General features: G+C 45.2%; 1 pseudogene; it reads left to right on the top strand.

Annotated features, from left to right (window-relative positions):
• Positions 1-2,986: 2,986 nt before the first annotated feature.
• The window catches only part of LOC123733372 (dynein axonemal heavy chain 11-like), a 151,028-nt pseudogene continuing 130,651 nt past the window's right edge, over positions 2,987-23,363 (top strand).

Here is a 23,363-nt window from a genome sequence, read left to right as displayed (position 1 = left end):
CAAGAAGACTTGAGGTGCTTCAACAAAGTACTGAGTAAAGGGTCAAAATACTTATGTAAACGTTATATTTCAGTTTTTATGTATATTTTTTGGGCAAAACATCCACAAAACCTGTTTTTGCTTTGTCATTATGGGGTATTGTGTGTAGTTTGATGAGGGAAAAAAAGATTTCATCCATTTTAGAATAAGGCTGTAACATTACAAAATGTGGAAAAAGTCAAAGGGTCTGAATACTTTCCGAATGCACTGTATATTTTTTTACAAATTGATTGACGAGAAAAGTATCATCCAATCCATGGGTTATCTCACTGCACCCTCATATGCCATGTCTTGAAATATGCAGACAGATGGATTAAAATACATTTACATTGTAATACTTCTGACAGCCAACTTCCTAACTCCGCCCATAACTCCACCCATTCATGTGTCTTTGGGCTTGCCAGTTACAAAATGTAAAAAAGTATTCAAGTTACCTCTTCCAGTGAATCATTCTGGTTACACTTTAAATGAAATACTTACTGTACGTTTAATGCTTTATAACATCCTTTATAATGCCTTATAATATAATTGTAAGTGTATTATAAGTCATTATACAGGATGTTATAAAGTATAATTCATATGTATTTTCTCTAAAGTGTTACCATCATCATTCTCCACAGGTATTTGGCTGTGTTAGAGCGAGCCCTTGCCTATGCAGAGACTATTCTGATTGAGAACCTACAGGAGAGTGTTGACCCAGTCCTGAAGCCACTACTGGGGAGATAAACACAAGAGACTGTTCTGATTGAGAACCTATAGGAGAGAGTTGAGCCAGTCCTGGAGCCACTACTGGGGAGATAAACACAAGAGACTGTTCTGATTGAGAACCTACAGGAGAGAGTTGAGCCAGTCCTGGAGCCACTACTGGGGAGATAAACACAAGAGACTGTTCTGATTGAGAACCTACAGGAGAGAGTTGAGTCAGTCCTGGAGCCACTACTGGGGAGATAAACACAAGAGACTGTTCTGATTGAGAACCTACAGGAGAGAGTTGAGCCAGTCCTGGAGCCACTACTGGGGAGATAAACACAAAAGACTGTTCTGATTGAGAACCTATAGGAGAGAGTTGACCCAGTCCTGGAGCCACTACTGGGGAGATAAACACAAGAGACTGTTCTGATTGAGAACCTATAGGAGAGAGTTGACCCAGTCCTGGAGCCACTACTGGGGAGATAAACACAAGAGACTGTTCTGATTGAGAACCTATAGGAGAGAGTTGACCCAGTCCTGGAGCCACTACTGGGGAGATAAACACAAGAGACTGTTCTGATTGAGAACCTATAGGAGAGAGTTGACCCAGTCCTGGAGCCACTACTGGGGAGATAAACACAAGAGACTGTTCTGATTGAGAACCTATAGGAGAGAGTTGACCCAGTCCTGGAGCCACTACTGGGGAGAAACACCATCAAGGAAGGAAGGCAAGTAGTGACAATGGTCCTTGGTTTGACCTGTCCCTATACAGATCGACTGGCTCAGGAATCCACCAATGAAATCTCTAGGTGGGGCGGTTTCCCAGACACAGATTAAGTCTAGTCCTGGACTAAAAAGCACTTTCAACTGAGAATGTCCATTGAAAGTGCTTTTTAGTCTAGGATTAGCCTTAGTCTGTGTCCAGGAAACCAGCCCTGGAGGAGACAAACAGTGAGATTTTTGTCATTAAGACACAGTAGCCCTATACAATTATCATACTGTGCACAATGTGCTTTTTCTGCAAAAGCTATTTATTCTATAGTTGTGCCTATAGCCTGTAACCAGTCTTGTCTACACATTACTAATCGATCCATGGTTTTATATCCCTTTTGATATACAAGTCAATACTATCCCAACGTGTCTAAATATGGGCCTGTGGGACAGTATTTTACAGTATCTGCGATCCCAAATGGCTGCGAACCCTATTCCCTATATAGTGCACAACCCTATGGGCCCTGGTCAAAAGTAGTGCACTACATAGGGACTAGGGTGCCATCTGGGACACAGACAATGCCAGAGGATTTGCCTGACTGACGCTAGAGTCTCACTGAGCGGTAGACAGCTCCAGGGACATGACTGACTGGGAGAGGATTGCTCCTTGCTCTTTAGATTCTAGATGCATTTGTATTGCGTGTTCTGAGTCCCTGAGGCAGATGTATGGATCTCCCCTCTGACGTCTGGTGATAGATGTTCATTGGCCTGCTCATAGTCTTTATGTGGTGAATACTGAACAGTTATTCTTCAGTGGTTAGCCCTGAAAAGTGGGCAGCCAGCCTCTCTTGTGGGTTAGGGACTTGTGCCTTTCCCTCTCTGAAAACGAATGGGAACAACACAACACCACCACCACTCTCAACAGTGGTCAGGAGTGTATCCAGGACAATCTCCAATACAGATCATTAGTCTACATAGGCTTATTATCAGGCTACATAGGTCTAGCATTAGGCTACGTAAGCCTGTAGTTTGTAGTTGATTTGGTCATTTGCCGTAGCGTAGGCTATGGGAAGAATGATGAATCCACTATGATGTGAAATGGATGTGGATGTATTTCAATCTATTACACTGAGTCCCTTTGAACCAATGGAGCAAATAATCCAATCCCCAAGCATATTCATTCACCTCCACACCACCGTTATGATTATCTGAGTTCAATCCTCTAAATGAACAACATATCACAATGTAACAGGAAGTATCTACGGTGCAAACGTAAAAAATAAAAATACTATAAATCGACCTCTTCTCAACCATCAACACACATCTTTCTTGTTCCTTCCTTTCCCTGTGAAACCAAAGTGTGTGTGAATATTACTGAACATCTAAGACTGGACATGTATTGAACTCCTAACAGATCCAGTGCTGCTGCTGTCTGTCGACCCGTGACAATTCATCCCTGTGGTAAATCTGATTAGAAATTCATCCGCTGTAGATGACCTGCGCTTGTTTTTGCTTGTGATTAATACAACCTGCTGTGATGGCCATGATGGATACGGTGAGGCTCCACAGCTGAAGTTCATTAATAATTGGAATGTTGTAGAGTGTGAAGTAATGAATACTAATTATTTCCTTTCATGGCTGACGGAGGACTACAAGCCAATCCATCAGCCCAGGACTTTCATTTGGTGGAGTAATGGTTCTATCAATAGTACATTCATTTTTGCTTGTGAAGATATAGAGTGTAACAAGATCCGGGCCATGGGAAACCTGGGCCCTAAAAAATTGGGTCCGTAGCCTGACATGGGAAGGGTAATTAGTGAAAAATGAAAAGCCACCGGGTCGGGTTTGTCCAGCCTCTGCTAATTGAATTGAAATGGAGGAACAGATAAATACTGTATTGGCTGCTTTGGGAGACTATAGATTATCTCGTGGATACAGTTAAGATTATTCCCTTGTGGTGAACATTTGAAACTTTTCAAAGTTTGGAGAAGCATGAGGATTTCTGACCAGAGGGCTTCTGGTTTAAAGGGATACTTTGGGATTGTGTCTACTTCCCCAGTCAGATGAACTCATAGATACCATTTCTATGTCTCTGTGTCCAGTATGAAGGAAGTTAGAGGTAGTTTTGCGAGCCAATACTAACATGGCATTAGTGCAATGACTGGAAGTCTATGGGTATCTATTAGCATACAGCTAATTTATTTTACCGGGACGCCGTACCGGACCGCACCGGCTAACTTTCACCCCTGTGTATGTGTGTGTATATTGGAGGTGTTGGGGGAAAAGCAGAAGGCATATTTCCATCCCATGTGGACTAATAAAGTCTATCTTATCTTAGTTATTGCGTCTATCTTAGTGTATAATTATGTTCATGATAACCAGGTCAAATGAATCATACAGTAGCCTGTAGTTTAGTATCACTGGTGTTAGAACAACAAGGTAAAGAAATACTGTTCAGCCTCTCTGATGTACAGTAGTATGTACAGTAGCTCTGGTTTAGGATGTCTACTAGCGTCAAGACTTAAATTCCATGTGTTATTATATAGGCCTACTGTTTTATAGTCTAGTTAGTAGAGCAATGCGCACTCCATTTCATCGTGTTAGCTACAAATGAAATGTACTTATGGCTACGCTGAAATAGGGAGAAATCTGGAGCATGACTGAGGCCCTAGTTCATAACTCATTGTGTTAACTGACACACACACACACACACACAGGTGGTGGAGGCCAGAGAGATCAAGACAAAGATCAACGAGGCCAGAGAGCTCTACCGTCCTGCTGCCCAGAGAACCTCTTTGTTCTACTTCATCATCTACAACCTGCACAGAATCAACCCCATGTACCAGTTCTCCCTCAAGGTGATTATAACCTCTTATAAACCTCTTATAACCCCACATACCAGTTCTCCCTCAAGGTGATTATAACCTTGTATAAACCTCTTATAAACCCATGTACCAGTTCTCCCTCAAGGTGATTATAACCTCTTATAAACCTCGTATAACCCCACATACCAGTTCTCCCTCAAGGTGATCATAACCTTGTATAAACCTCTTATAAACCCATGTACCAGTTATCCCTCAAGGTGATTATAACATCTTATAACCCCACATACCAGTTCTCCCTCAAGGTGATTATAACCTTGTATAAACCTCTTATAAACCCATGTACCAGTTCTCCCGCAAGGTGATTATAACCTTGTATAAACCTCTTATAAACCCATGTACCAGATCTCCCTCAAGGTGATTATAACCTCTTATAAACCTCTTATAACCCCACATACCAGTTCTCCCTGAAGGTAATTATAATCGCTTATAACCCCATGTAACAGTTCTTCCTGAAGGTGATTATAACCCCATGTACCAGTTCTCCCTGAAGGTGATTATAACCCCATGTACCAGTTCTCCCTCAAGGTGATTATAACATCTTATAACCCCACATACCAGTTCTCCCTCAAGGTGATTATAACCTTGTATAAACCTGTTATAAACCCATGTACCAGATCTCCCTCAAGGTGATTATAACCTCTTATAAACCTCTTATAACCCCATGTACCAGTTCTCCCTCAAGGTGATTATAACATCTTATAACCCCACATACCAGTTCTCCCTGAAGGTGATTATAATCGCTTATAACCCCATGTAACAGTTCTTCCTGAAGGTGATTATAACCCCATGTACCAGTTCTCCCTGAAGGTGATTATAACCTCTTATAAACCTCTTATAACCCCATGTACCAGTTCTCCCTCAAGGTGATTATAACATCTTATAACCCCACATACCAGTTCTCCCTGAAGGTGATTATAATCGCTTATAACCCCATGTAACAGTTCTTCCTGAAGGTGATTATAACCCCATGTACCAGTTCTCCCTGAAGGTGATTATAACATCTTATAACCCCACATACCAGTTCTCCCTGAAGGTGATTATAATCGCTTATAACCCCATGTACTAGTTCTCCCTCAAGGTGATTATATCATCTTATAACCCCACATACCAGTTCTCCCTGAAGGTGATTATAATCGCTTATAACCCCATGTACCATTTCTCAATGAAGTTGATAACCTCTTATAAACCTCTTATAACTCCATGTACCAGTTTGCCCTCAAGGTGATTAAAACCTCATATATCTCCATGTACCAGTTCTCCCTCAAGATGACTACAACCCCATGTACCAGTTCTCCCTCAAGGTGATTATAACCCCATGTACCAGTTCTCAATGAAGTTGATAACCTCTTATAAACCTCTTATAACCCCATGTACCAGTTCTCCCTCAAGGTGATTATAACATCTTATAACCCCACATACCAGTTCTCCCTGAAGGTGATTATAATCGCTTATAACCCCATGTAACAGTTCTTCCTGAAGGTGATTATAACCCCATGTACCAGTTCTCCCTGAAGGTGATTATAACATCTTATAACCCCACATACCAGTTCTCCCTGAAGGTGATTATAATCGCTTATAACCCCATGTACTAGTTCTCCCTCAAGGTGATTATATCATCTTATAACCCCACATACCAGTTCTCCCTGAAGGTGATTATAATCACTTATAACCCCATGCACCAGTTCTCAATGAAGTAGATCACCTCTTATAAACCTCTTAAAACTCCATGTACCAGTTCTCCCTTAAGGTGATTAAAACCTCATATAACTCCATGTACCAGTTCACCCTCAAGGTGGTTATAACCCCATGTACCAGTTCTCCCTCAAGGTGATTATAACCTCTTATAACTCCATGTACCAGTTCTCCCTTAAGGTGATTAAAACCTCATATAACTCCATGTACCAGTTCACCCTCAAGGTGGTTATAACCCCATGTACCAGTTCTCCCTCAAGGTGATTATAACCTCTTATAACTCCATGTACCAGTTCTCCTTTAGGGTGTTTAATATCTGGAGTCATACTTGTCAAGTGTTTGTGTAGTCACTCACTACTCTCATAGCTGGTTGAGACACATGGGGGAAACTCCCTGGGGTGTAATAGAACAGTTAATCACACTATGGACCTATGAAATCCCCTTTCTCTCTGTACCTGTCTCTCTGTACCTGTCTCTCTGTACCTGTCTCCCTGTACCTTTCTTCCCTTTCCTGTCTCCCTGTATCTTTCTCCCTGTACCTGTCTCCCTGTATCTGTCTCCCTGTACCTGTCTTCCTGTACCTGTCACTCTGTTTCTTTCTCTCTGTTCCTGTTTCCCTGTACCTGTCTCTCTGTTCCTGTCTCCCTTTTCCTGTCTCCCGGTTCCTGTCTCCCGGTTCCTGTCTCTCGGTTCCTGTCTCTCGGTTCCTGTCTCTCTGTTCCTGTCTCCCTGGACCTGTCTCCCTGGACCTGTCTCTCTGTTCCTGTCTCCCTGGACCTGTCTCCCTGGACCTGTCTCTCGGTTCCTGTCTCTCTGTACCTGTCTCTCTGTTCCTGTCTCCCTGTTCCTGTCTCCCTGGACCTGTCTCTCGGTTCCTGTCTCTCTGTTCCTGTCTCCCTGTACCTGTCTCCCTGTACCTGTCTCCATGTTCCTGTCTCCATGTTCCTGTCTCTCTGTACCGGTCTTTCTGTACCTGTCTCTCTGTTCCTGTCTCTCTGTTCCTGTCTCCCTGTACCTGTCTCCCTGTACCTGTCTACCTGTTCCTGCCTCCCTGTCTCCCTGTACCTGTCTCCCTGTATCTGTCTCCCTGTATCTGTCTCCGTGTATCTGTCTCCCTGCATCTGTCTCCCGGCATCTGTCTCTCTGCATCTGTCTCCCTGTATCTATCTCCCTGTATCTGTCTCCCTGTATCTGTCTCCCTGTATCTGTCTCCCTGCATCTGTCTCCCTGCATCTGTCTCCCTGTACCTGTCTCCCTGTATCTGTCTCCCTGTATCTGTCTCCCTGTACCTGTCTCTCTGCACCTGTCTCTCTGCATCTGTCTCCCTGTATCTGTCTCCCTGTATCTGTCTCCCTGTACCTGTCTCCCTGTATCTGTCTCCCTGTATCATCTCCCTGTATCTGTCTCCCTGTACCTGTCTCCCTGTATCTGTCTCCCTGTATCTATCTCCCTGCATCTGTCTCCCTGTATCTGTCTCTCTGTATCTGTTTCCCTGCATCTGTCTCCCTGTACCTGTCTCCCTGTACCTGTGCTCCAGACCTTCAACACAGTCTTCCACAAAGCAATAGAGCGAGCGGAGTGGGATGAGGACGTGAGGGCCAGAGTGCTCTCCTTGACCGAGGCCGTCACCTACTCAGCATTCCTCTACACCAGCCGGAGCCTCTTCCAGAGAGACAAGTCAACCTTCCTGTTACACAATGCCTTCCAGGTAAGTGGCCCAGGGCAGCCCCAAAAGGTTGGCCCCCCCTGTCATTCTCATAAATCAAAGCACTTATTCTGGCCCCACATTAGCTTCAATTAGAGGCCGTCAGCGGGACAGAAGGACCATACGCTGCTTTTGATTAGCTCTCCCACCTGGCCTGGCCAAAGCTGTTCAGACTGTTACCTCTGACAGCGGGTGTGGCCTGACGGCAGAATGCTAATAACTGTCATAGCCACCTGCCTGTCGCCAACTGTTCTCAACTCCACTGTGAGAAAGTGTCTATAGTAAGGCTGTCATTCGCATGGTCGTGATTTCACATGTCTCAGATTAATGTTTCTGGTAGCCGAGGCCATAATCTTGTTTGATCAAAAACTTTATTGATAGGATAGAAGTTCTGATCTGAAAAATCCCCTTTTCTAATCTATACCTGTTGTTATATCTCTGTCTCTCCTCTCCAGATTCTACTAACCCGTGGGCAGATTTAGGCCCAGCAGTTGGACTTCCTGTTGTATTTCTCAGTGGAGCCCAGCGTAGCCAGCCCTGTCTCGTTCCTGTCCCCACAAGCCTGGGAATCGTCAGGATAACACACATCTCCAAGGCTGCACCTTAAATCACACCCTATTCCCCATAGAGTGCAATAATCACACCCTATTCCCAATAGAGTGTAATAATCACACCCTATTCCCCATAGAGTGCAATAATCACACCCTATTCCCCATAGAGTGCACTAATCACACCCTATTCCCCATAGAGTGTAGTAATCACACCCTATTCCCCATAGAGTGTAATAATCACACCCTATTCCCCATAGAGTGCAATAATCACACCCTATTCCCCATAGAGTGCAATAATCACACCCTATTCCCCATAGAGTGCAATAATCACACCCTATTCCCCATAGAGTGTAATAATCACACCCTATTCCCCATAGAGTGCAATAATCACACCCTATTCCCCATAGAGTATAATAATCACACCGTATTCCCCATAGAGTGTAATAATCACACCCTATTCCCCATAGAGTGCACTAATCACACCCTATTCCCCATAGAGTGCACTAATCACACCCTATTCCCCATAGAGTGCACTAATCACACCCTATTCCCCATAGAGTGTAATAATCACACCCTATTCCCCACAGAGTGTAATAATCACACCCTATTCCCCATAGAGTGCAATAGTCACACCTTATTCCCCATAGGGTGTAATAATCACACCCTATAACCCATAGAGTGCAATAATCACACCCTATTCCCCATAGAGTGTAATAATCACACCCTATTCCCCATAGAGTGCAATAATCACACCCTATTCCCCATAGAGCGTAATAATCACACCCTATTCGCCACAGAGTGTAATAATCACACCCTATTCCCCATAGAGTGCACTAATCACACCCTATTCCCCATAGAGTGCACTAATCACACCCTATTCCCCATAGAGTGCACTAATCACACCCTATTCCCCATAGTGCACTAATCACACCCTTTTCCCCATAGAGTGCACTAAAATGAGTGCACTAAGAAGTACAGTAGCACATTGTGTGTGCGATCCAACTGGCAGCTTATTCCCTATGTAGTACACTACTTTTGACCAGGGCCCATAGGGAATAGGGAGCCTGCACTGGGACATTGGCAGCTTAGGGTGGTGTGATGATGATGATCTCCTCAGACCCTGTCTACCCTGGATGAGTTCCGGGGGGTTGGACCAGGACATTAAGGGCTCAGCCAAGCACTGGAGGAAGATGGTAGACTCAGAGTGTCCTGAGAGAGAGGGGTTTCCTCAAACCTCCCTGCAGAAACTCATTATGCTGAGAGCCATATACCCTGACAGAATGACCTACGCCCTCAGGTGAGACATCAGTTGTGTCCCAAATGGCCCCCTATTATTCCTTATATAGTGCACTACTTCTGACCAGGGACCATGGGGTTCTTGTCAAAAGTAGCATACTATGTAGGGAAAAGGGTTCCATTTGGGACTGAGACATCAGCACTACATATTCTACAGTATTCTTTCATTTCCGGTGAGGAAGTGTAGCCCCTGCACATGTTTGTAAACGGACTTGGACTTGGTGAATGTAAATGCAACAGTTTTATGCACTTCAAGCTTTGCCAGTAAGGAAATGATAGTAACATAGTGTATTTCACCTCTATCAGTCCCATAGTGAGTAGGTAACTAAATCTGTGACTTGAACTGTGACAGGAGCTTTGTGGAGGAGAGCTTGGGAGCGAGGTATGTGCACGCTGCCAAGCTGGAGAGCAGCCCCTCCACCCCTGTGTTCTGCATCCTCTCTCCTGGAGTGGACCCACTCAACAATGTGGAGAACCTGGCTACACAACACTACACAAACACCGGGTTGCCAACTTTCCTCCTAGAGAGCTACTGGGTTGAGCAGCAGACTCCAATCCTATTCTCACTGTAACCACCTGATTCAGATGCATCCTGATGATAAGAAGCACGTGGGGACTGTGGAGAGATATTCAGAGTGTCTTGTGTCCTGTGTTATGGGTTTGAGGCTGGGTTTCTCCATAGAGTTGGGGACACTACACAACATGTCTCTGGGTCAGGAGGAGGTGGCTGACAGGGGCCCTGCAGATTGCCTCTCAACACAGACACTGGGTCATCCTGCAGGTAGGGAACAGCAGACACTGGGTCATCCTGCAGGTAGGGAACAGCAGACACTGGGTCATCCTGCAGGTAGGGAACAGCAGACACTGGGTCAACCTGCAGGTAGGGAACAGCAGACACTGGGTCATCCTGCAGGTAGGGAACAGCAGACACTGGGTCATCCTGCAGGTAGGGAACAGCAGACACTGGGTCATCCTGCAGGTAGGGAACAGCAGACACTGGGTCATCCTGCAGGTAGGGAACAGCAGACACTGGGTCATCCTGCAGGTAGGGAACAGCAGACACTGGGTCATCCTGCAGGTAGGGAACAGCAGACACTGGGTCAACCTGCAGGTAGGGAACAGCAGACACTGGGTCATCCTGCAGGTAGGGAACAGCAGACACTGGGTCATCCTGCAGGTAGGGAACAGCAGACACTGGGTCATCCTGCAGGTAGGGAACAGCAGACACTGGGTCATCCTGCAGGTAGGGAACAGCAGACACTGGGTCATCCTGCAGGTAGGGAACAGCAGACACTGGGTCATCCTGCAGGTAGGGAACAGCAGACACTGGGTCATCCTGCAGGTAGGGAACAGCAGACACTGGGTCATCCTGCAGGTAGGGAACAGCAGACACTGGGTCATCCTGCAGGTAGGGAACAGCAGACACTGGGTCATCCTGCAGGTAGGGAACAGCAGACACTGGGTCATCCTGCAGGTAGGGAACAGCAGACACTGGGTCATCCTGCATGTAGGGAACAGCAGACACTGGGTCATCCTGCAGGTAGGGAACAGCAGACACTGGGTCATCCTGCAGGTAGGGAACAGCAGACACTGGGTCATCCTGCAGGTAGGGAACAGCAGACACTGGGTCAACCTGCAGGTAGGGAACAGCAGACACTGGGTCATCCTGCAGGTAGGGAACAGCAGACACTGGGTCATCCTGCAGGTAGGGAACAGCAGACACTGGGTCAACCTGCAGGTAGGGAACAGCAGACACTGGGTCATCCTGCAGGTAGGGAACAGCAGACACTGGGTCATCCTGCAGGTAGGGAACAGCAGACACTGGGTCATCCTGCAGGTAGGGAACAGCAGACACTGGGTCAACCTGCAGGTAGGGAACAGCAGACACTAGGTCATCCTGCAGGTAGGGAACAGCAGACACTGGGTCATCCTGCAGGTAGGGAACAGCAGACACTGGGTCATCCTGCAGGTAGGGAACAGCAGACACTGGGTCATCCTGCAGGTAGGGAACAGCAGACACTGGGTCATCCTGCATGTAGGGAACAGCAGACACTGGGTCATCCTGCAGGTAGGGAACAGCAGACACTGGGTCATCCTGCAGGTAGGGAACAGCAGACACTGGGTCATCCTGCAGGTAGGGAACAACAGACACTGGGTCATCCTGCAGGTAGGGAACAGCAGACACTGGGTCATCCTGCAGGTAGGGAACAGCAGACACTGGGTCATCCTGCAGGTAGGGAACAGCAGACACTGGGTCATCCTGCAGGTAGGGAACAGCAGACACTGGGTCATCCTGCAGGTAGGGAACAGCAGACACTGGGTCATCCTGCAGGTAGGGAACAGCAGACACTGGGTCATCCTGCAGGTAGGGAACAGCAGACACTGGGTCATCCTGCAGGTAGGGAACAGCAGACACTGGGTCATCCTGCAGGTAGGGAACAGCAGACACTGGGTCATCCTGCAGGTAGGGAACAGCAGACACTGGGTCATCCTGCAGGTAGGGAACAGCAGACACTGGGTCATCCTGCAGGTAGGGAACAGCAGACACTGGGTCATCCTGCAGGTAGGGAACAGCAGACACTGGGTCATCCTGCAGGTAGGGAACAGCAGACACTGGGTCATCCTGCAGGTAGGGAACAGCAGACACTGGGTCATCCTGCAGGTAGGGAACAGCAGACACTGGGTCATCCTGCAGGTAGGGAACAGCAGACACTGGGTCATCCTGCAGGTAGGGAACAGCAGACAGTGGGTCATCCTGCAGGTAGGGAACAGCAGACACTGGGTCATCCTGCAGGTAGGGAACAGCAGACACTGGGTCATCCTGCAGGTAGGGAACAGCAGACACTGGGTCATCCTGCAGGTAGGGAACAGGAGACACTGGGTCAACCTGCAGGTAGGGAACAGCAGACACTGGGTCATCCTGCATGTAGGGAACAGCAGACACTGGGTCATCCTGCAGGTAGGGAACAGCAGACACTGGGTCATCCTGCAGGTAGGGAACAGCAGACACTGGGTCATCCTGCAGGTAGGGAACAGCAGACACTGGGTCATCCTGCAGGTAGGGAACAGCAGACACTGGGTCATCCTGCAGGTAGGGAACAGCAGACACTGGGTCATCCTGCAGGTAGGGAACAGCAGACACTGGGTCATCCTGCAGGTAGGGAACAGCAGACACTGGGTCATCCTGCAGGTAGGGAACAGCAGACACTGGGTCATCCTGCAGGTAGGGAACAGCAGACACTGGGTCATCCTGCAGGTAGGGAACAGCAGACACTGGGTCATCCTGCAGGTAGGGAACAGCAGACACTGGGTCATCCTGCAGGTAGGGAACAGCAGACACTGGGTCATCCTGCAGGTAGGGAACAGCAGACACTGGGTCATCCTGCAGGTAGGGAACAGCAGACACTGGGTCAACCTGCAGGTAGGGAACAGCAGACACTGGGTCATCCTGCATGTAGGGAACAGCAGACACTGGGTCATCCTGCAGGTAGGGAACAGCAGACACTGGGTCATCCTGCAGGTAGGGAACAGCAGACACTGGGTCATCCTGCAGGTAGGGAACAGCAGACACTGGGTCATCCTGCAGGTAGGGAACAGCAGACACTGGGTCATCCTGCAGGTAGGGAACAGCAGACACTGGGTCATCCTGCAGGTAGGGAACAGCATTTGTCAGTATGGAAGTATTTCTCTGACTCAGAGGGGTTGGGTTAGATGCCAAACAAACATGTCAGTTGAAGGCATTAAGTTGTATAACTAACTGGGTCTTTCCCTTTGATTAGAAAGTGAGAACGAAAACCAAGTCTTTCGGCCCTCCAGGACAGGAATTGAGCATCCTGCTGTACACGGTAATACAGTAGAGAAGCCTAGACTAGTGGTAGTCTGGAGGGTCATAGTGACTGTATGATGTTGTTACAGCAGCCAGACTAGACTAGTGGTAGTCTGGAGGGTCATAGTGACTGTATGATGTTGTTACAGCAGCCAGACTAGACTAGTGGTAGTCTGGAGGGTCATAGTGACTGTATGATGTTGTTCCAGCAGCCAGACTAGACTAGTGGTAGTCTGGAGGGTCATAGTGACTGTATGATGTTGTTCCAGTCAGCAGCCAGACTAGACTAGTGGTAGTCTGGAGGGTCATAGTGACTGTATGATGTTGTTCCAGTCAGCAGCCAGACTAGACTAGTGGTAGTCTGGAGGGTCATAGTGACTGTATGATGTTGTTACAGCAGCCAGACTAGACTAGTGGTAGTCTGGAGGGTCATAGTGACTGTATGATGTTGTTCCAGTCAGCAGCCAGACTAGACTAGTGGTAGTCTGGAGGGTCATAGTGACTGTATGATGTTGTTCCAGTCAGCAGCCAGACTAGACTAGTGGTAGTCTGGAGGGTCATAGTGAATGTATGATGTTGTTCCAGCAGCCAGCCAGCGACAATAGAATAGAGCACCTGATTCAACATGATTATCTCCCTTCTTGATCTGAGCCAGTGAACCTAAGGCAATTTGGTTCAATTTGGTTCTATCAATTTGGTTCAATCAATTTGGTTCAATCAATTTGGTTCAATCTAAAGCATGATTAGATTAGATCAGCTCAATCAGCTGCTTCGTTTCTTGGCTGGAACAAAAGTGTTTAGGTCTTGTTTCTAGAAACATTTCCCCTCATTAAGAAACGTTAATGAACACATAAAATACAATATATACTGTATAGTGTGTGTGTGTGTGTGTGTGTGTGTGTGTGTGTGTGTGTGTGTGTGTGTGTGTGTGTGTGTGTGTGTGTGTGTGTGTGTGTGTGTGTGTATTGTTTCAGTCAGAAAGTGCACCTGGTGGCGCGTTGGTTGCCCTCTCTGGAAGCCCTCCTGAAGAGGACCGGGGCGGCCACCATGACTACCGGGTGTTCATCAGCGGGGAGCCAGCGCCCATCCCTGACCAGCACATCATCCCCAGAGACATCCTGGAGGACGCCAGCAAGATCCCCAACGAGCTACCCTCCGGCAGGCACGCGAGTCTGCACGCTGCCTTCCACAACTTCAACCAGGTCAGAGGCAAACATATGGCTGATTAAAAAAAGTTGTTTTGAAGATATAGAATTTAAGTGATGCCTTGTGAAATGAGCAGGGTTCAGAGTTTTTCCTGGTCAAGGTCATGCGGTGAAGGAAAACTCAGTGCCCTACAGTAGTTAATATTTACAGCAGCTGCCTTTCACCTGTAGTGAAGCCCTCTTAAGGCAGCTGCCTTTCACCTGTAGTGAAGCTCTTACAGCAGCTGCCTTTCACCTGTAGTGAAGCTTTCTTACAGCAGCTGCCTTTCACCTGTAGTGAAGCTTTCTTACAGCAGATGCCTTTCACCTGTAGTGAAGCTCTTATAGCAGCTGCCTTTCACCTGTAGTGAAGCTTTCTTACAGCAGCTGCCTTTCACCTGTAGTGAAGCTTTCTTACAGCAGATGCCTTTCACCTGTAGTGAAGCTCTTACAGCAGCTGCCTTTCACCTGTAGTGAAGCTCTTACAGCAGCTGCTTTTCACCTACACCTGTTGTGTTCAGCGCATGTGACAAATAACATTTGATTTTGATAGCTATTGCTCTCTCTCTCTGTCTCTGTTTACAGGATACCCTGGAGATGTGTTCTCGGGAGCAGGAGTTCAACAATCTGTTCTTCTCCCTCTGCTACCTCCATGCCTGTGTGACGGAGCGCAGGAAGTTTGATCCCCAGGGCTGGAACAGATCTTAACCCTTCAACACAGGAGACCTGGTCATCTCTGTAAACGTGCTCTGCAACTACATGGAAGCCAACACCAAAGTAATGCTCACATTCCCAAAACCTTCCAAAAATCCCCAGGTTTTCCACAAATCCAGGTTGGAGGAATCAGGATTTACTCCGGAATGAATTTACCCTTCACTATGCTCCGCCCCCCCTTGGTTAGTGTTGCAACCTCAGTCAACATTTTCCTGGGAAGCCTGTTTCCCCATACGAACCACTGGCAAAATCCCCTCACAATGATCTCAAACTGTTGGGTATGTGGTGGCACCCGATAGTTTAATCGGGTGGTTGTGGTGGACTGTCATTACAGTTGCTTCACAGGAACCTGGTAAAATTAAGGTTGTAGTGTGTCTAGCCACTGGATGGTTCTGAATGCACTGTCACCATGCAGCCAAACCTAGTAACTAGGAGTGTGCCGATCTCGTCATACTCGTATTCGTAATCGTATCCGTTTTATCACACTCGATACTCGTAATCGGATTTACTGGCGATCGGAAAACCCGGAAGTGCACTTTAAATGCCAGTAAAGGCTATACCTCAGGTCTACATTACTGCTCTATCACTTAGAGTGCATCAATATGTTCCTTCACTCATTCACACATTGTTCAAAGATAAATGACCCCGACAGATGAAAATGCACATGATTTACTTACTTAGTCCTATTTAACTATCAATGAAATAGGCCAAAAAATTGCCTAATGCATGGCTGGCTACTGCAGCCTGTATTTATTCCAGACACAGATTCAGATGAAGGTAGGCTACTGCAGCCTGTATTTATTCCAGACACAGATTCAGATGAGGGTAGGCTACTGCAGCCTGTATTTATTCCAGACACAGATTCAGATGAAGGTAGGCTACTGCAGCCTGTATTTATTCCAGACACAGATTTAGATGAAGGTAGGCTAATGCAGCCTGTATTTATTCCAGACACAGATTTAGATGAAGGTAGGCTAATGCAGCCTGTATTTATTCCAGACACAGATTCAGATGAAGGTAGACTACCGCAGCCTGTATTTATTCCAGACACAGATTCAGATGAGGGTAGGCTACTGCAGCCTGTATTTATTCCAGACACAGATTTAGATGAAGGTAGGCTAATGCAGCCTGTATTTATTCCAGACACAGATTCAGATGAAGGTAGGCTAATGCAGCCTGTATTTATTCCAGACACAGATTTAGATGAAGGTAGGCTAATGCAGCCTGTATTTATTCCAGACACAGATTCAGATGAAGGTAGGCTACTGCAACCTGTATTTATTCCAGACACAGATTCAGATGAAGGTAGTCTAATGCAGCCTGTATTTATTCCAGACACAGATTTAGATGAAGGTAGGCTAATGCAGCCTGTATTCATTCCAGACACAGATTCAGATGAAGGTAGGCTAATGCAGCCTGTATTTATTCCAGACACAGATTCAGATGAAGGTAGGCTACCGCAGCCGGTAATTATTCCAGACACAGATTCAGATGAAGGTAGACTACCGTAGCCTGTATTTATTCCAGACACAGATTCAGATGAAGGTAGGCTACTGCGGCCTGTATTTATTCCAGACACAGCTTCAGATGAAGGTAGGCTAATGCAGCCTGTATTTATTCCAGACACAGTGTAATGGCTGCATGTCGGTGGCAGGGAAGTCAGGCGCAGGAAAACGAACTTGGTATAAACAGAGTTGTTCAACAAGTGCTCATAAAACTCCAAAACCAAAATATACAAAAAATAATATAAGTGGGTACAAAACCCGTCGCGCACCGACACATGACTTACACAAACATACAATAAAACAATCTCCGTGTCACGTCCTGACCAGTAGAGGGAGTATTTTGTATTGTAGTTTGGTCAGGACGTGGCAGAGGGGTATTTGTTTCTTATGGTTCGGGTTGTGTGTGTTATTAAAGGGATGTTATATTTATGTGTTCCGGGGTTTCAGGGTATGTTCTGGTTCTGGTTTTCTGGTTTGTCTATTTCTTTGTTTTCTGTGTGGCTCCCGATCAGGAACAGCTGTACGTCGTTGTTCCTGATTGGGAGTCATATATTAGGAGCTTGTTTTCACCTGGGGTTTTTGTGGGTAGTTGATTTTGCACTGCTTATTGTTAGCCTGCAAAACTGTTATCTGTCATTCTTTGTTTTGTTGTTTTTCCGTGTTCTCTTTACTTAATAAATATAAAGATGAGCAGTCACATTCCTGCTGCGTTTTGGTCATCTCTACAGTACGACAACCGTTACACTCCGACAAGGACATGAGGGGAAACAGAGGGTTAAATACACAACATGTAATTGATGGGATTGGAACCAGGTGTGAAGGAAGACAAGACAAAACCAATGGAAAATGAAAAATGGATCAGTGATGGCTAGAAGGTTGGTGACGTTGACCGCCGAACACTGCCCGAACAAGGAGAGGGACCGACTTCGGCGGAAGTCGTGACACAAAGATTTAGATGAAGGTAGGCTACTGCAGCCTGTATTTATTCCAGACACAGATTTAGATGAAGGTAGGCTAATGCAGCCTGTATTTATTCCAGACACAGATTCAGATGAAGGTAGGCTAATGCAGCCTGTATTTATTCCAGACACAGATTCAGATGAAGGTAGACTACTGTAGCCTGTATTTATTCCAGACACAGATTCAGATGAAGGTAGGCTACTGTAGCCTGTATTTATTCCAGACACAGATTCAGATGAAGGTAGGCTACTGTAGCCTGTATTTATTCCAGACACAGATTTAGATGAAGGTAGGCTAATGCAGCCTGTATTTATTCCAGACACAGATTCAAATGAAGGTAGACTACTGCAGCCTGTATTTATTCAAGACACAAGACACAGATAGCAAGTACTCCTGGTGCACAGTTATTAGCCATTTAAACAATTTGTTTTTGCTCAATCTTTACAATGCCCTCAATGGCTTCCATGCCTTTAAAACGTGAACTTGTCTGACGTGCGCTGCGATTGGTTACCCCAAATTCTGGGGTGGGGCTTAACGAAGAGTCAATTGGAAACTCATCCAAGAGATGAGATTTGTATTAAGACAATATATTTTGATCAATTACATAAATTTGTGTTTTTTAAATAGTAATACAAGTTATTTCGATAAGCAAAACAAGTACAGTTAGTAAATGTTCCATTCATATGCAGTGAAATATTCCACACTTAAAAAATGAAATAATTTCCATTCCTATCATACACTGTATATACAAAAGGATGTGGACACCGCTTCAAATTAGTGGATTCTGCTATTTCAGCCACACCTATTGCTGTCAGGTGTATAACAGCCATGTAATCTTCATAGACAAACATTGGCAGTAGAATGGCCTTATTGAAGATCTTAGTGACTTTCAACATGGCACCGTCATTGAATGCCACTTTTCCAACATGTCAGTTTGTCAAATTTCTGCCTTGCTAGAGATTCCCCCGTTAACTGTAAGTGCTGTTATTGTGAAACGTCTAGGAGCAACAACGGCTCAGCCGCGAAGTGGTAGGCCACACAAGCTCACAGAACGGGACCACCGAGTGCTGAAACCGAGTCCTCGGTTGCAACACTCACTACCGAGTTTCAAACTGCCTCTGAAAGCAATGTCAGCACAACAACTGTTCTTCAGGAGCTTCATGAAATGGTTTTCCATGGCCAAGTAGCCGCACACAAACCTAAGATCACCTTGCACAATGCCAAGCGTCGGCTGGAGTGGTGTAAAGCTTGCTGCCATTGGACTCTGGAGCAGCGGAAATGAGCAGTGAAAATGCATTCTCTGTATTGATGAATCACGCTTCACTCTCTGGCAGTCCGACAGACGAAACTGGGTTTGGCGGACACCAGGAGAAGGCTACCTGCCCAAATGCATAATGCCAAGTGTAAAGTTTGGTGGAGGATAAATAATGGTCTGTGGCTGTTTTTCATGGTTTGGGCTTGGCCCCTTAGTTCCTGTGAAGGGAAATCTTAATCCTATAGTATACAATGACATTGTAGACAATTCTATGCTTCCAACTTTGAGGCAACAGTTTGGGGAAGGCTCTTTCCTGTTTCAGCATGACAATTCCCCCGTGCACAAAGCGAGGTCCATACAGAAATAGTTTGTCGAGATCTGTGTGGAAGAACTTGACTGGCCTGCACAGAGCCCTGACCTCAACCCATCGAACACCTTTCGGATGAATTGAAATGCCAACTGTGAGCCAGGCCTAATCGCCCAACATCAGTGCCCGACCTCACTTATGCTCTTGTGGCTGAATCGAAGCAAGTCCCCACAGCAATGTTCCAACATCTAGTGGAAAGCCTTCCAAGAAGAGTGGAGGCTGAAATTAGCAGCAAAGAGGGGGACCAACTCCATATTAATGCCCATGATTTAGGAATGAGATGTTCGAGGAGCAGGTGTCCACATACTTTGGTCAAATAGTGTATCTTCACATCTCCACTCACACAGCCAAACCTATCATATCACTGTATCTCCACTCACACAGCCAAACCTATCATATCACTGTATCTCCACTCACACAGCCAAACCTATCATATCACTGTATCTCCACTCACACAGCCCAACCTATCATATCACTGTATCTCCACTCACACAGCCCAACCTATCCTTTCACTGTATCTCCAACACACAAAGAAAGAATCCTGTCATTATTATACTGTTGTGCCCCTCATTCACACTAACAACACGTAATGTGTTTTTCTCTTCCTATTACTCCGGTCACAACCAATTATCTCCTCAGATTCTGCCCCCCCAAAAACGAATGTCCTTCATTATGTTAACTAAACACTAACCTGTATGTGCTTACACAGAGAATTCATTAGGGGGGCAATGAAGCGTTGTTCTCTGTGTAATTACACGCAGGCCGACGTGACAGTTCGCCACGCCGCATAAGTGATCGCTGCAATTAGTGCTGAAGAAGGAAGTCATTTGCTAAACAATACAGGTACAAATGGTTGTGATCTCCATTTTTTGTCATTTGTTATTATAAATCACGTTTCTTATCTTTCCTCCTTCACCCTCACGGATCATCATCAGTCGTTCTGCCCCTGAACAAGACAGTTAACCCACTGTTCCTAGGCCGTCATTGAAAATAAGAATTTGTTCTTAACTGACTTGCCTAGTTAAATAAAGGTAAAATATATATATTTTTTAATAATCTCAGAGATGGCCTGTATGCCAAACGGCACCCTATTCCCAATGTAGTGCACTACTTTTGACCAGGACCCGTAGGACTCAGGTCAAAAGTAGTGTACTATGTGGGGAATAGTGCACCATTTGGCAGTAAGAGAGTGTCCATTTTGACACCTGTTATGTCGTCTGAGAAAATGTGGCCTTCAAAGCAAATCTGGTGCCTGCTAGTGTAGCAGACATGAGTCGGTCGCGGATGCTCATTGTGATGGGTAGCCCAGCCTGCGACTTCAAAATCAGTGTTGGCCCTCGGGCCAATAGGGAATTTCCTCTTGGTCTAACGGTCTAATGGTCAAGACGTTGGTTTCTCCAGCATTAAGCCTGGGTTCATCCCTCAGGTTACACTAGCCCAGTTATCCAATATGTTGTTAATTCAGAATCAGCTTTTATACTGTGGCACCTTGGATATATTGTGCCATGGCTTATGGCCTTTAGTAGCAGATAACGGCAACATTCAGTGTGTTGTGATTTCAGACAAACATTTTAGACTGATCCAATGAACCATTGATTTCTGTTCAACATGTTGTATCAAGACTGCCCAAATGTGCCTAATTGGTTCATTAATAACTTTTCAAGTTCATTAATAACTTTTCAAGTTCATAACTGTGCACTCTCCTCAAACAATAGCATGGTATTATTTCACTGTAATAGCTACTGTAAATTGGACAGTGCAATTATATTAACAAGAATTTAAGCTTTCTGCCAATATCAGATATGTCTATGTCCTGGGAAATGTTCTTCTTACTTACAACCTCATGCTAATCGCATTAGCCTACGTTAGCTCAACCGTCCCGCAGGGGACCCACCGATCCTGTAGAGGTTAAAAAAAAAAGTGAATATGCAGCTATGCTAGCTTTCGCTTTTAAGCTAGCTGATAGCAGATTTGATTCATGAAATTGAACATTTGATCCTATTTAGAAAATTGATTTCTGTTACAAAAGCATGCATTTCATAATCCCCCCCCAAAAAAAAAAAATCTAAATGAAAATGACCTAGAGCAGTGTCCCAGTTTGACAGTAACAGGATGCCCAGTTTGACAGTAACAGGATGTCCCAGTTTGACAGTAACAGGGTGTCCCAGTTTGACAGTAACAGGATGTCCCAGTTTGACAGTAACAGGATGTCCCAGTTTGACAGTAACAGGATGTCCCCGTTTCACAGTAGGCCATTGGCATACTGGGACACTGTCAACATTCAAAATAAGAAAACCATTTACAGTCATTTTGATTCACAATTACATACAAAATATGTTGTAATAAGACACTGAATATGCTTTCTTATTTTTTTTATAACCTTCACATTATTTACCTCCGAACGCTATGTCATTTGACTTACTGTTATGCCTCTGGAGACGCAGGTCATTACACGGGGTGCCACGCCCACAATGATGACGTCGTACCCATTGAACCAATGGTTTATCATCACATACTTTCTCACTAACACACAGGCATTAATTGTAGGTTGTGTTATTGTGCACATTTAAAGATATCCATTACAAAGCTTAAGTCTCCCACTTTGCTACGTGTCCCACTTAACCAATACTCACCTTACATTAAATACCATGTTTTGGATTTAGAGCATCTGTATCCTAAGATCTTATTTTATTTCAACACCAAATTAATTCCACACAGAAAAGGATACATTTTAGGTGTTGCACTCAAATGAAGCCTTTTCGATTACATTGCTTTGCTACCAAAAACCGATCATCCCAAAGTGGTCCAGCTCAAGCTGTTCTGGAAACTTTGTTTTGAAACAGATGTATTTAGGTGGTAATCAATAGGTGGGACAGCAGTGTTAGTCGGAGATGGATGTTGCTGTGCTATACAGCCAAACACATTGACAGATGACTGCTAGTCCTGGGCCCTAATAGCACCTTGGTCAGGAGGAAGAGTGGTGGGGTGAATACATACCTGACTGCTTTAAGGTATATCTGATTGTGTAGAGGTGTAATCAGAGCAGGTTGACATTTATTGTCATGAGTCTTGTCCTGGAGGCAGAACTGAGCGATTTCCCCTTAGATAGGCCAGCTACAAAGTCAGAATTGTCTATTTTAAAAAATCATGAAAGAAAAAATTAGCTTTTTGGTCTCAATTTAAGGTTAGGTTAGCAGTGTGGTTAAAACCCTTTCCTGCAGTCAGATGACCAAATCACCCTCTAGTGGTCTCATGGGTGGAATGTTATTCATATTTTTCAGAATTCTGAAAATAAAACATTATAAAAAAAATCTTCCACAAAAAATCCTATGTTTTTATGTCAAATGGTTTTGTTATATTTCAGTCTTCTGTGATATATATAAAGTGTAATATTGGGATGCAAACTCAAAATTGAGTACATTTCAACTCTATAACTGACATGGTACAAGTGTCTTTTTTATTTAAAGCCCATACAGTGTGTGAGGTGTATACTTTTGTTTCAAAGCAGATTTGCTGAAGACTACCAAGAAACACTGTGCGACCCTGATTTAGCCCACTGCACTAACATGTTAAATCTAACCCTAACCTTAAATCAATGTTTAATCACACAGCTAACTGTATGGTGGTATTCAAACTGAGGTTAATCAATAAATGCAAACAGCTATTTTGATTACCTAGCATTACCTAGCTAACGTTAGCTTTCTTGTCCAGTAGATAGTCTCTGTACCTGTCAGCTAAAAGCTAGCTAGTTAACTTATTATGGATGGTACAGGCAAACAAAGGTAGCTAGCTATTTGGTTATGGAAGAGGAAGAGAGAGGCCCAACTCAGCGGAAAAACTGTCTTCCTCCAGCATGTGGCATTTTTTGTTGTTTCGCCCACCAAGCAAGGAGTTGCTGTATGGAGGTCAATGGGTGTGTCGAATTTGGCCAACAACAAAGAATTATGTCTTATTTGCTACGTGAGGTTTATTCTGATTGAATA

The sequence above is a fragment of the Salmo salar genome, chromosome 02, assembly GCF_965601325.2.
Source record: "Salmo salar chromosome 02, fSalSal1, whole genome shotgun sequence".
Classification (NCBI taxonomy): Eukaryota; Metazoa; Chordata; class Actinopteri; order Salmoniformes; family Salmonidae; genus Salmo; species Salmo salar.
This window is presented reverse-complemented; position numbering and strand designations above follow the sequence as displayed.